This window comes from Meriones unguiculatus, chromosome 10, assembly GCF_030254825.1.
Source record: "Meriones unguiculatus strain TT.TT164.6M chromosome 10, Bangor_MerUng_6.1, whole genome shotgun sequence".
NCBI lineage: Eukaryota > Metazoa > Chordata > Mammalia > Rodentia > Muridae > Meriones > Meriones unguiculatus.
The window spans coordinates 77,944,207-77,957,877 of record NC_083358.1 but is presented as its reverse complement, the minus strand read 5'-3'; the positions used below and the strand labels follow the sequence as shown (position 1 = coordinate 77,957,877).

Below are 13,671 nucleotides of genomic sequence, written 5' to 3'. Positions count from 1 at the left end.
GCCAGGGCTTAATTTACAGTCATACATGCTCATGATCACACACACACACACACACACACACACACACACACACACGCACACGGCGAGGAGAGAGACAGAGACAGACCTAGAGAGAGCACACATAAGCTTGGATTAAGGAAGAGAGATGGTATAGGTTGATATGGTGCCTCAGTATCTTTTGCCCTCTGTTCAGTTTCTGTGTTTCTTTTTTAAACTTCACGGCTCACTCTGTGCTCTTGTATTTATATACGTATAAATATACATGCATGTGTGTGCCTCACAGCTGTGTGTATGTCACAGAGGTAGATGAACCTTTCCCCAGGTTTGCTGTTGGCATCACATGATGGCTTTTTACTTACACAGTGAAACTTCTGTAGAGCATGTGGTAGCTGAGGCAGGTCCATAGACACCTGGATAAAGTAGAAACGTAACCTTGCTCATGTTTTGTTGAAGTTAGGAGGTGGGAGGTGGGGAGGGTCCTTACTGGTAAGGGAAGTCTGTACTCCACAAGCTCCCCTTTTAGAGGTTTACTTGCGTATCCAGGTGAGGGCAAGAGTGGTGATGGGGCTCAGAACCATTGGCAGACAGACCTCATAAGTGGCTCAGAGGACTGTTCATGTTGTACAAAATACAGAAGATGCAGAAATCAAATCTTGTGGCAACCATACAATCCCCCTTCTGACACCGAATAGTTGTCTATTTGAATTATTCCTGACAATTGTATTGTCCTAGACTAGGTATTTTATTTACCTTTAAAAATCTACTTCTTACCATTAGGAACTATCTTAAGCCTCCTATTGTGTGTGCTGAACCAAAGAAAAGGGCAATTGGGAAGTAAATCTTCTGTATAAAAAAAAATTAAATTGTCTTATGGGTTTTTGTCTTTTAAACAGCAAGTCTTTTAGGATTATCTGCAGTAGTGTGTAATAGATAGCATCAGTTTCCACATATCAGCCAAATGATAATACACTCTGTTTTTGGTATGCTACTTTGAGGCCAGACAATCAACAGCAGTCAGTCAGATAAAAACCATCTGAAACCACCTGAAGCGTTTGTATTCTTTTTAGCCTTATTGATTGTCATTTTGACTCAGTTATTAATTTTGTTCCATGTTTCTTCCTTTGTTTTGTACATCAACCTTCTCTTGAAGGGGTCCAGGATCTATCTGGGTCAGATAGACTGCAGGGAACTCTAACTATAGTCTAAATTTAAGTAATATTTTTTTTTCCTTTTAATGGAAAAGATCATTCAAAAATTAGATAGGCGAAGCTCATTTTGTCCAGAAAAATGCAAATTGATTTTTAAGAAGCAATTTTTTTTTTTCAAATGTGCAAACACAAGGCACATGAATTTAAATGCTTGCTTAGCTTATAGTTTAAGGGTGTGACACATTATTAATCAGGCCGGAAAAAATCTGATACCTGTTCTAACTATACTACCTAGTGCAAAGATGAAAACAAAAACTCCATGTGTAACTTTTAGTCTAAACTCTACCCAGCTTTCAGGGAGCCAGATAATCATTCTTTACTCACTCATGAAGTGATTGGCTAGAACCTAGTGCCTAATGCTTAACCCTTAACTCAAGATGCTTTATTTGGAGAGGACAGCAGCCAGTGAAGGGTCAAAGGTCAGAGTGTGGTGACCCTAGAATAGAACAATCCAGATCCACACCATGAAGTGTGAGGAAGGCCTCAGCATTCCACAACGCTTTATTTTCATATATGTAGCTCTTAACGTCTCCGAGTTTCATTTTTTCCCCTTTATATCAATTGTGCACGATTCAAAGATTTTGTTTTTGCTAACGATTAAAGCAAAAGGAACATATATACCACAGTGCCTATGTATGCAAAGTATGCTCAGTGCATACTTTGCCAACTTGAATTCATGATAGTTGAACAACAATATAATCTAAAGCTGCTTTAGAAATACTGTCTTAAAATTGGTAAGCATGAAACACAATTAATTATGATTTTACATTACTTGCACTCTTACTCCAAACCTTTGAATGATTTCTTATGTAATTTATTACTTTGTATTTTGTTACTCCAAAGAATCTGTCCTGTAGGTACTTTCCATGCTCAGTGGGCTGTTTGTGCAATCTAAAGTTATCCCTTTAGATCTTCATTTGTCTGCTCCAAATCCCTAAACCTTCTTTCAGCTATCATAGAGAGTTTTATATATATTTATATTTTTATATATTTGTTTGTTTGTTTCAAAATAGGGTTTCTCTGTTTTAGCTCTGGCTGTCCTGGAACTTACTCTGTAGACCAGGCTGGTCTTGAACTCAGAGATCCGTCTGCCTCTGCTTTCTGAGTGCTGGGACCAAAGGCGTGGATCACCACTGCCCAGCTGAGAGTAATATTTATTGTGTACTCACCATATCATAGGCAATGTGTGATATATCACAGACACTTTAGGCCAATCACCTTTGGTTGTAATGGCAAGCCTACAAATTTGTTTTTATTCTTATTTGTAAATGAAAAACTGATCCAAATAGGACACTATTAGAATTATTTTGCCAATTCTCTTTTGTTTGTTTTTGTGATTGTAATTTAATTATAGTGTTTCTCCCTTCCATTTTCTCTCTCCAAATTACCCCCATCTCCTTCCCTGCTCTCCTTTAAATTCATGGCCTGTTTTTTTCACTAATTGTTATTGAATGCACACACACACACACACACACATATATATATGTAAATATATATATATTTGTATATACATATATCTCTCTATATATTTGTATATATATATATATATTTGTATATACATATATATCTCTAAGTATAACCTGTTGAGTCCATATAATGTTACTTGCATGTATGTTTTCAAGGCTGACTGTGCATATTCAATGACTTATGGACTTTTCACTCTGCTGTTTGACATGTTCATTGGTGTGTCCATGCTCAGCTCACATTTAGGCAATCATGTTGGTGAGACTTCATGGGTGTATCATTCATTTGATGTTACTAGGAGACACAATCTCACAACAGACTACCTGATCCTCTGGCTCTTACAATCTTTCTACACCATCTTCTGCAGTGTTTTGTATATGTATCCATTGGAACTGGGCTCCACAACTCTGCATTTTGATTGGTTGTAGATTTCTGTAGTGGTCCCTGTCTGCTTCAAAGAGAAGTTTCCTTGATGTGTCATAGGTTTAAGGACAAATGTTTATAGGTTGTTTTTGGGGATTATACCGGTTTGGTTTAGTAAGTTAATGGTTGTGTATTCTCCTCCAATAACCATGATTTCAGTACCACTGAGTAGCTAGCAAGTTTTCCAGTACCGAGCATGGTTTTCCTCTTGCTGAAAAAGCCTGTAGTCCAGTTAGAGAGCTGTTGCCTTTTGTCTTTACACAACGTGAGATCCTTCATGGCATTCTTGAGCCTTTAACTTCTACACGGACCTTCTCTGTTCATCTCAGCTGAAGGTGACAGTTCCATTCCACGGGTGCTGAACTTGAGTTTAATTCTCTACCCCAGTGTGTGCCAGATTCTGAAGTGAATTCCTGGATAATCTAAAAATGGGGGCTATGAGGGTTTAAATGAGAATGGCATTCATAGATTCACAACTTGGTCATCAGTTGGTGGAACTGTTTGGGAAGGATTAAGATGTGTGGCCTTGTTGGATGATGTATGCTCTGAGGTTTCAAAAACCGCAGTGTATCATCCAGTTACCTCTCCTTTCCTCATTTCAGAATGTTATCTCTCAGCTACTGCTGTAGCACCATGCTGCCTGCCTGTTGCCATGTTCACTGCCATGATAGCCATGGACTCTTACCCTCTAAAACAGCAAGTCACAAGTTAAACATTTTCTTTTATAAGTTGCTGTGGTCATGAGGTCTTATCACAGCAATAGAAGAGAAAATGACACAGGTGCTGTGTTAGAGCTGAATTGTGTTTATTTGCTTGTTTATTTCCTTTAAGGATCAGGCAATTGTGTTCTATGCCTTAGAGACAACTTAGTGGGTGGCCATGCCATCAAGTGGAATTGCCCTGACACTCTCCATCTGAACTCTGGGAATGTTTTGTTATCAACAGGTGAGCATTTTTTGATGCTATAGCCTTACAGACCATAGAATGTTGTAGGATTTAAAGGTGACCAAACACCTCTTACGCTAAGCATAGCCTTTCCTGTTAATAAGTGAGTATGTATAAGCAGCATGTGACCTGCCACATGGCAGATGATTTTACGCCTTCCCCATGCCTTGGGGTCTTCGAAGACTTATCTAGTTCCAAAAGTCCGTTTTTGGACAATTGTTTTATTGCTGCTAAGGTGGACCATATTTGTATTAGTTACCGTTCTCATTCATGTCACCTAATATCTGACAAAAGGATCCTAAGGCATTTGTTTCACCTCACAGATTGTGGGTACAGTCCATCACTGCAGGAAAATCATGGTGGCAAGAGCAGGAGGCAACTATCTCATTGTAACCTCAATGTGTGCTGGTACTCAGCTTCCCTTCCCTTTTAAATTCAGTTCAGAGCCCTCCCTCTGCGGAACGGTGCTTCCTACATTCCGGTCTCTTCTCAGTTAAGTTCCTATTAAAATCCTCTCCTAGATCCTCCCTGAGGTCTGTTTCCATGGAGATCCTAAATCCAGTCAAGTCCACAATAGAGGTGAACCATCTCAATACTGTTAGGCTGTAAGATCCAAGAGGCAGAGCTGTTATCTTGATTACCATCAATCTCCAGTTCTTAGAACTGTACCTAGATGGAGTAAGTGTTCAAGTATATGGATGTGGTTGACACCAGTTTAAATCTTCTGAGAAGAAGATGGCCTCTCAGCAAATAAGCCAAGTGATAAATCCAACAAAAATGATAGATTGTCTAAAAAGATTTCATTTAACTGGGACCTTTCTCCCTCCAGGCAGGTATAATTGTTTAGAAAGTACATGTGCAGTTTTAATTTTGCATTATTGTCAAGTGCAAAGCAATCCAGATAAGCATCACAATCACATGTTTGACTGGTTTTATTGACTGATTTCTCAAGTGCTTTTCTCCCTGTCCACCCTCTATCTGCAATCTTCCTGGAGCTGGCCGTTGAGTGTAAATCCTTATCTGAAGTCCTCACTTCACCACCACCTTCCTCTGGAGTGAGCCCAGCAGCACCGTCTCTGGCTGTGGAACCGACAGAATCCTAAGAGATAACCAAATGCATCAGCCACTTTCCAGGATTTATAAAAATAGGGCTTTGGCCAGGACTTTGTAGGAGCCTGAAACAATGGTGGAAGGCATGGAAGCAACATAAGAGACACAGTTCATTTGAACCAGCATGAAATATGAAATAGCAGACGAATCTCTCTCCTTTCCCTTTTGATCCGCTCTGTCCTTCCCTGTTGGGTGTCTGTGTTCCATTCCCTTAGAAGGGATCTTGTGGGGACTGCAGGTCTCCATTTATTAACCAGCTATGGTCACCGTAGTTAGAAGAATTGCAGTGACATTCCTATCCAGTCAGGGAAGCCCCCCGTGGGTCCTTAATAACAAATGAGAGATAGCACTGTTAAAAGTGAATTTCTCCTTAAGGCAAACACACCCTTAAAAAAAATCTCTATTTCTTGAGATCACCTGGCTAGCTCAGTTGGTAGAGTATGAGACTCTTAATTTCAGGGCCGTAGGTTTGAGCCCCATGTTGGGCAAGCTGGTCTTTTTCGTTGGGACTCAGCAGAATCTGGAGACTACATTGCCGTTCATCCATGCAGCCCTTCACTGTTGCCATTCTACACGCCAAGTGTATGATCCAAAATTTCTCAGTTCCTATCTCAGCTACAGCACAGGAAACAATTCAGACTTACAAAAATAAACAAACAAAAAAACAAAAAACCCCAAAAAACAACCAGTCTCCCTTTCTCACTCAGGTGTACTGACACATTCCTTAATCATAGTATTTGAAAAGCAGAGATGGGTAGACATCTGTGAATTCAAGGCCAGCCTGGTCTACATAGTGAGTTCCAGGATAGCCAAGAGCTACATAACGAGACCTTGTCTCCAGGTATGCCACTCCTAGGCATATATCCAAAATATGCTCAAGTATACAGCAAAGACATTTGCTCAACCATGTTTGTAGTAGTTTTATTCATAATAGCCAGAATCTGGAAACAACCCATATGTCCCTCAGCAGAGGAATGGATACAGAAATTATGGGACATTTACACAATGGAATACTACTCAGCAATTAAAAACAAGGAAATCATGAAATTTGCTGGCAAATGGTAGGAACTAGAAAAGATCATCCTGAGTGAGGTATCCCAGAAGCAGAAAGATACACATGGTATATACTCACTTATAAATGGATACTAGACATATAATATAGGATAAACATACTAAAATCTGTACATCAAATACAAAGCAAAACAAAATAAACAAAACAAAACAAAAACTAACCAACCAGCCAACCAACCAAACAACCAACCAACCAAATCTCAATTTCTGAAACTCTGCTCTGTGGTTACTTTTCCCAGTCAGGCCATAGAGAGACATCCCATGCTGACATCAGGTGCATTAAATTAACCCAGACACTTATACTGTATAATACTTAGTCTGAAAAGTAGAAACAAAAAGCTATTTGTCGTGCTGGCAAATACAAATAATAAATTATAGAAAGTTGCCTTTTAAGGTCTAAGATGCCATCATTGAAGGGAAAACCTAACATGCTTTGCAGGAGCTGAAGTTGCTAGACAGACCTCCATAGATTTACCCCATAAATTTAATTAATTTACCTCATTAATTCTTTCTGATTTTCCTTTATTTCTCTCTCTGCCCCCATAAGGACCTTTTATGGGGTAGGGTAGTACTATGAAAATGATTCTGAATTTTAAACCAGGCACTGTTATGCTTCCCTTATGAGCATTTCAATGAATTTAGTCTTCCACCCTTCCCTTCCTTCAGAATTTGGTGTGTGTTGCCTTTAACAAAAAAATGTCTCGCTGTCCTCGGCTCACATATTCCTCCGCCCCCACTCCATCTCTTGCCACCTCCTTCTCCCTCAGCGTTGGCCACTTCTATCATCTTTCTCTGGTGCTGAATGTATACAGCTTCTGGGACACTTCGGAATGAAAGGTGATATGAAATTGTAAAGTGTTTTTTATCAGAGGTCTGCCAATATGTCTCAATCCCGACACACAACACCTCTTCTATTTCAGTGTTGTGACGGGAGTACAGCTGGCCCCGAGGAGGCACCGCACTCAGAGAAGCATGTGAGATTGCATTTCATCCCTGTGGGGACCCCAAGCCTTAGAGCATCTACCACATTAGATAATTATGTGCAAAATATAGAAAGAAAGACAGCACTTGTCTACACAAGGAGTGCTCTCTGTGACACTGTCTAGGAACCTGATAGAAATACACAACATCAGGCCCTGCCTAATACTTTTTGAATTAAAATTATGTTTTTACCACTGGGGACTTTTGCACAGTGTTAGAATACTCAATGTTTGCTATTTTAGTATGCATTGAATTCTTTCGTCTGGTATCCATGTCTCTGTCCCTTCTTCAATCCAAACACATAGGTCTGGTGGGGCTGGTCATTATAGAGAATTAGCATTTTGTCTTTAGTGGTAGGCAGACAGTTCTAGTGTGGGTATTTATGCTACAAAGATTGGCACAGGGTGGTCATGTGGGACCAGAGTGGACCAGTCAGGATTTTGTATTCACACTCTAGTAGGAGGGTAAGACAAAAGTGACTCCCATTGGAGTCATGAACCTGGGAACAGGTGGCTATGGGCTTGTCAATGGTTCTTCTCCAGCTAAGTGGTGAATAACTCTACCATGTGGGAGCAAGAAATTAACAGCCAAAGAGAAGCAGAGATGAAAGACGAAGACCTGGTGTCCTATCTCTACCTATGGTTCAGCTCATAAAAATGTTATTTCAGCTTTTCACACTTTAAACAAGGCATAGTTTTTAAAAAAGGAAGCACAGACTTTGCATGATACAGGCAGGCACCAGAAGAGAGGGACACTGAGAGAGGAGAGAGATTGCCAACAGTGGCTCAGAGCGCAAGAAAACCCAGCCAATTTTGTCTACCTATACTCTGTAGTTTCTTCTCCATGACAATAAAGTCCTATGAAAGTTTTTTTAAATTTTTATTTTTTATATTTTTTATTTTTTATTAATTACAGTTTATTCACTTTGTATCCCCCCATAAGTCCCTCCCTCCTCCCCTCGCAGCCCCACCCTCCCTCCCCCTTCTTTTTGCTTGTCCCTCCCAAGTCCACTGATAGGGGAGGTCCTCCTCTCCTTCCTTCTGATCTTAGTCTATAAGATCCCATCAGGAATGGCTGCATTGTCATCTTCTGTGGCCTGGTAGGGTTGCTCTCCCCTCAGGGGGAGGTGATCAAAGAACAGGCCTATCAGTTCATGTCAGAGGCAGTCCCTCTTTCCATTACTATGGTAGTAGTTTCTTTTTAAGCAACTTGGAAGTTGTCAAATTGAACAATGATGAATTTTCCTCTGCAAGCATCGAGCATGGTATTTAAATAGCCCATCATCGAGCAAAGAGTATGACATGGTGTGATATTTCTTGAGCTTTTGACATAACTCTCTCTTTGAGTACAAAAATGGAATGAGATGAAAATTTTCTCAGGAAAAGAAATTCAATCTGAATGAATGAGATTTTGCAAGATAGAGTTAGGCAGGGTACATTTACAACCATGCTATCACCTAGGAAATATTTAACTTCTGAAAACTAGTTTTCGGTTCTAGGAGGTGATATTTGAAATAACAGGTGTTTTGGAATTAAAGAGACGAATTGAACTAACAATTCTATTTATTCATGGGATGCTTTGGATAAACAGTCTATACCTTCTAACTTTCAGTTGTTGTTTTTTTTTTTTTTTTTTTTTTTTCTGTGGATGGGATAATAATGCCTGAGGATCGCATACAGTGTTGTAAGTGTGTGTGGATAAGTGGGGTGACAATTGTCATGCTGGTCAGATAACATCTCTTTGGCCATGCCAGATACCGAGAGGACTCTGTAAGGATTTATCTAATGTCTGCCGAGTGATGTGGTGATCAATAATCTCATACACCGGTGGTTCTCAAATGTCGTCACACTGTAAGAACAATTGAGGATCTGGTAAAAATTCCCAGCTCCTGACTGTTCAGGACCAATTAGTTTATAGTCTCATGGGTCCTGTATAGTAGATCTCCAAGTTTCCAGGTGGTCACAGTGAGACCACAGGTTTGACAAACTACCATACTGTACACATCCAGTCTAAAGTGTGAAGAAAATCTAAAGACATCTACTGCTCTCTTCTCAAAGACGTGTTGCCGAGGTTTAGAAATAAACCATCATAGAAATTTTGAAGAATGTCTGTTGTTTTGAATTGTTCAAGCACTCAGCAGATGGCTGTTAGATAAATGCCTGCCCCCAAATGTATTTTAATAAAGTGTGAAAATTAAAACAAGCAGTTCTTTAATTGGCTGGCACCGCTTCAGAGCTCTTGAGGAAGGAAGCGCTAGTGGTCATGACCTTTGTGACATGTGACATCTTTCTCCTTGAAGGGAAAGGCTTAATCTCCAAGTTGACCCTTAGCAGAAGCTAGACAACATTCACAGCTGAGAAGTGTGCTTATGAATCCGATACCTCCTGAACTGAGAAACATGTCAGTTGTCACCAAGGACGGTGGCTTAATGACAACTTCCTGGGCTTGCCCAGGCATAGAGATTTTCTGTTTCAAGAACAGTGAAAATAGATGCTGTTTTGCATGTAATTCACAGCCCACAGAGTTTTTGATTTCTCCTGAGTCACTTTCCAGAGTTTCAGTGAGGCATGCCCACATAGAGTCTCACTCCATCACTAGCAGGTGCTCTTGCCTCTGGACTGTGACTTAGATGAAGTCCTTGCTCAAAGTTGGTATTTTAAAAGTGTGTCACACACAAAAAAGTTTTTCTGGAGATCTAACACTGTTACTTCATTAAAGATGACATACTTGTCCATGTAAGAAACACTAGCTTTAAGTTCACACCTGCAAAGATAGATGGATAGAATAAAATAGATCTTCACATATAAAAGAAATACAAGGCGTATTTTTGATGGATAGCACATTAAACACACATTGATAATGATGGGAAAATAACTGATTATTCAACAAAGGTCTAATGTCTTGAATAATTTTAAACTTCATATCACCACTTAATGTTGATTTTTGATGAAATGTAGGGATTCATCACAGGTCAGAACTAGAAAGGGACCTCTCAGTCCTAATAGAACTTCCTGGCCAGGATACTACATAATGATTAGAGAAAACAGTACAAATAAATTGTTAAGAGTTTATCTTTTATTGACACATTAAAACTGTACATACTTATGGAAATAAAAAATTTATATATAAATTTATAATGGCTAAGTTGCTACTTCGTTGAACATTTATAATTTCTTTCTTTTGAACCTTTTACACTCTTCTATTCTACAGTTCTCCATACACTATGTAGGTTGTAAATGTTCACCATACACTATGTAAGTTGTTCTATGGTCTGATGGAATACATGAATTTATTCTTTCTGCCCAAAAGAATGTTGATATCTAAAATCATTCTCTATGAAAATTTATCACAAATCCATAATTATTTTCCAAGGTAGCAACTCAGCCATCAAAAAACTCTTTAAAGCTTCTGATATTAATAGAAAGCCACATTTATCTACCAGCTCCAAAAGAACCTATCTATCTATCTATCTATCTATCTATCTATCTATCTATCTGATCATAGAGCTGGACATCAAATCTATAGCCTTAAATGTGTGAAGTACTCCTCCACTATACCTCCAGCCCTCGAAAAGAACCTTCTTAATAGTAGTAAAATAAATTTAAATAACAAATATTTCCAAAACTTAGCAATTTTGATTTTTAGGAAATTAGAAATGTGTTTTTAGTATATATAGAATGGGCATTTCAGTATAGGCCAATTTTCCAACTGGATTAATTCCTTCTGGTAAGTATAAGTAAAGCATAAAGGAATTTAAGTATAAACTCCTCAGAGTGATCTAAGGGTCAAAATAGGAGCATAGAGAATATTAATGTCTCCGGTGCTCTCAATTCCTTTGCTTGTTTTGAAATGAAAACCTTACTCTATATTCCTAATAGTTACATTGAAGTGAGTTCCCAGTAATGTATTTCCTTCTTGCAATTTTTCTTGTCAACATTTTTGGATTTTGAAACTGTTTCACTGCTGTTTCTCTTGCTGGCTGGATAGCTAAAGGCCGTGTCATTTGAAATTGATTGAACAGCTGCAATTTCTGGGCACTTGCATACTTTTCACTAATGACAACTGCTCTGAAAAGTCATCCTGTGCGTGAAAACTTTTATTATTTGAAACGAGAAGGTGCTTATTGTTTTCTGTGGATGAAATTTCCTGTAATAGTGGGATGAAAATTGTAGTTGCCAAAGGAAATAACTGGCTTTAATCGTAGAACTTGTCCCTCAGAGAAACAAGTGCAGCTTGTGCCATTTTATTACATGTGAAAGATGTTGGAATAGACAGTAGCTTTGATCTTTAAATTAAGAATAAGACATTTGCATCATTTAAAAAAATAAAACATATCCTCTCTGTTGCAGAATAGTCCTGTTTTCAGTAGAACTAAAACTAACAATTTCACAAGGTCTTGTAGAACTCTTGGTTACTATAATTCAAGTGAAGTATTTGCAGACAGATTTATCATGACATGTCTACATGTTTCTAGTTATGGAGTGGTATAACCCTAGCACACACGTTTAATCCAAGGACTTTCTATTTATTGTAAACAGGTAGTTGTGGCTCAGCCCTAGCACATGCCTTTAATCCAAAAGCTTTCTGAAAACATGATTAAACCAAGTTAACTTTCGATCAAGAGGCAGAGCAAGCAACCAAGTGACAGGGATTAAACAGAAAGGAGGGCCATTGAGAGAATGGTATTTAAGACGACGTGGAGAAGAAGAAAGGACATTTGGCTTTAGGCTTTTTCCTCTGGGACACCAGCTGTGTTGGAAGGTCAGCTGGGTGCTTTTTCTGCCTCTCTGAGCAAATAGGCCCTGATCACCTTCCCAGGCTGATCGGTGGGCACAAAAAACACCAGAGACTGGGAGTCCCAGTCGCGAGAAAAATCCACGGCGAAGGAAAGTAGCAGGACTGGCCACAGGTCACCCAGTCTTCCCCTGGAAAAAAGATGCAGAATGTTAAAAGGGAGGTAAAACAACAGGATGTCCTAAAGGGAGATGAAACACTTCATTTTAAGAGGAAGCCCATGAAGCTCAGGTAAGAAACAGCTTAGAGGTTCAGAGGGTCCCTGAAACTGACCAGAGTCACAGCCTCCCTCACTCCAGCCTTTAGAAGCCTGAACCACCATTGAGAGATACTCACAGACTAGCCAAGCCACCTGAAAGAGACAGACCCAGCTGAGCTGTCTAGAAAACAGGGAGGCAAAGCTAGGCTGCCTAGAAAAGACTCAGACATTCTAAGCTGCCTGAAAAAGGACACTCTCCACCCTGTTGAGCTGCCTGCAATCTGTACAGTATGCTCCAAGTTTTCAGCTTTCATGGGTGATCACCCATGTTGGAGTAGGCTTTGGGTCATGTAGCTGTCTTTGAGTCATTTCTGCTCCTGAAAATAACTGCTCACCCATATTCCTTTAAGTTAGCACAGCAAACTCACTGGCCACCAAGTTGGACTTTGGTGGTATTTTTATTTTGGTCTGTGGTTGATTTCTTTCCGGGACAGGTAGACATTTGTTTGCATTTCTTCAGGAATACGTCAAACAAAAATGCATATGACTTTTTCTCCAAAGCAGAAAATTTGGGGCTAAACATGTATCCTTGAAGTATCTACTATAGAACAACACGACTGTATACAATGCTTTGAATATGGCTGCCCTGGTCTGAGGAAGGTAGGGCCAGGGCATCAACACATTTGGGCTAATGTGTCCATCCCTCAGTGCGTGGCTATAAGCTCCTTCAAGAGAGGCTCTAGGCTGTCTTCTTCATAGATAGAAGGAGACCCCCAGCATGGCTGATGGTACTGGATAGCAGTGCCAAGGACATTTGAGAAAAGACCAACACATTATCTTTCACACGGAGCTGTTTCTAAATCACGTCTTATGATCCTTTTGGCTCTCACACAGAGCATTCACACCCACTGTTGCATTTAGCCATAATACCCTGATGTTTCTTTGTTTGTCTGTCACGGCTTATGTACTATAAGCTCCTACAGGGGCAACATTATTGTTACTTGTTTTGATCCCCAGAATTGCGCTTGGCAGAAAGCAGGACCTCAATATTTGCTTGACTGAAATTCAGCAGCTTTCCATCTTGATGATGTATCCCATTAGTCAGTGGCTCCTATCCCGTGAGTTTCCTACACCAGTAATAAATAAATGAACAAACTGAGGACAATCTTGGCCAGCTCTGAGAATAAGCCCGGAAATGCATCAACATATCACGGCAAACAATTGGATTTAAAAAGCACTGTTTTTAGTGCCACCCTGGGGCTTGATTACAGGCCTTGTTAGTTTTATTGTTGGCATGGCTAATATTAACATGGACTTCTAGGCTTTGGGGAGATTTTATTCATAGACAGTTACATGAAAGAGTGTTACATAGTCCCAACACAGCCACACAGATCAGGAGTGGTGTGTCTTAAGTATTTGATTCCAAACTGCTACTCACTGAAGGTTAAAAACAGTTTACTTTTGAATATATTGAAG

The 13,671-nt window shown here is 39.6% G+C and overlaps 1 non-coding gene across 1 annotated transcript; it reads left to right on the top strand.

Annotated features, from left to right (window-relative positions):
• The first annotated feature begins 5,565 nt into the window (after positions 1–5,565).
• Trnak-cuu (transfer RNA lysine (anticodon CUU)) lies at positions 5,566–5,638 on the top strand. The gene has a single exon. It is a non-coding gene; the product is annotated as a tRNA-Lys (tRNA).
• The last annotated feature ends 8,033 nt before the right edge of the window (positions 5,639–13,671 follow it).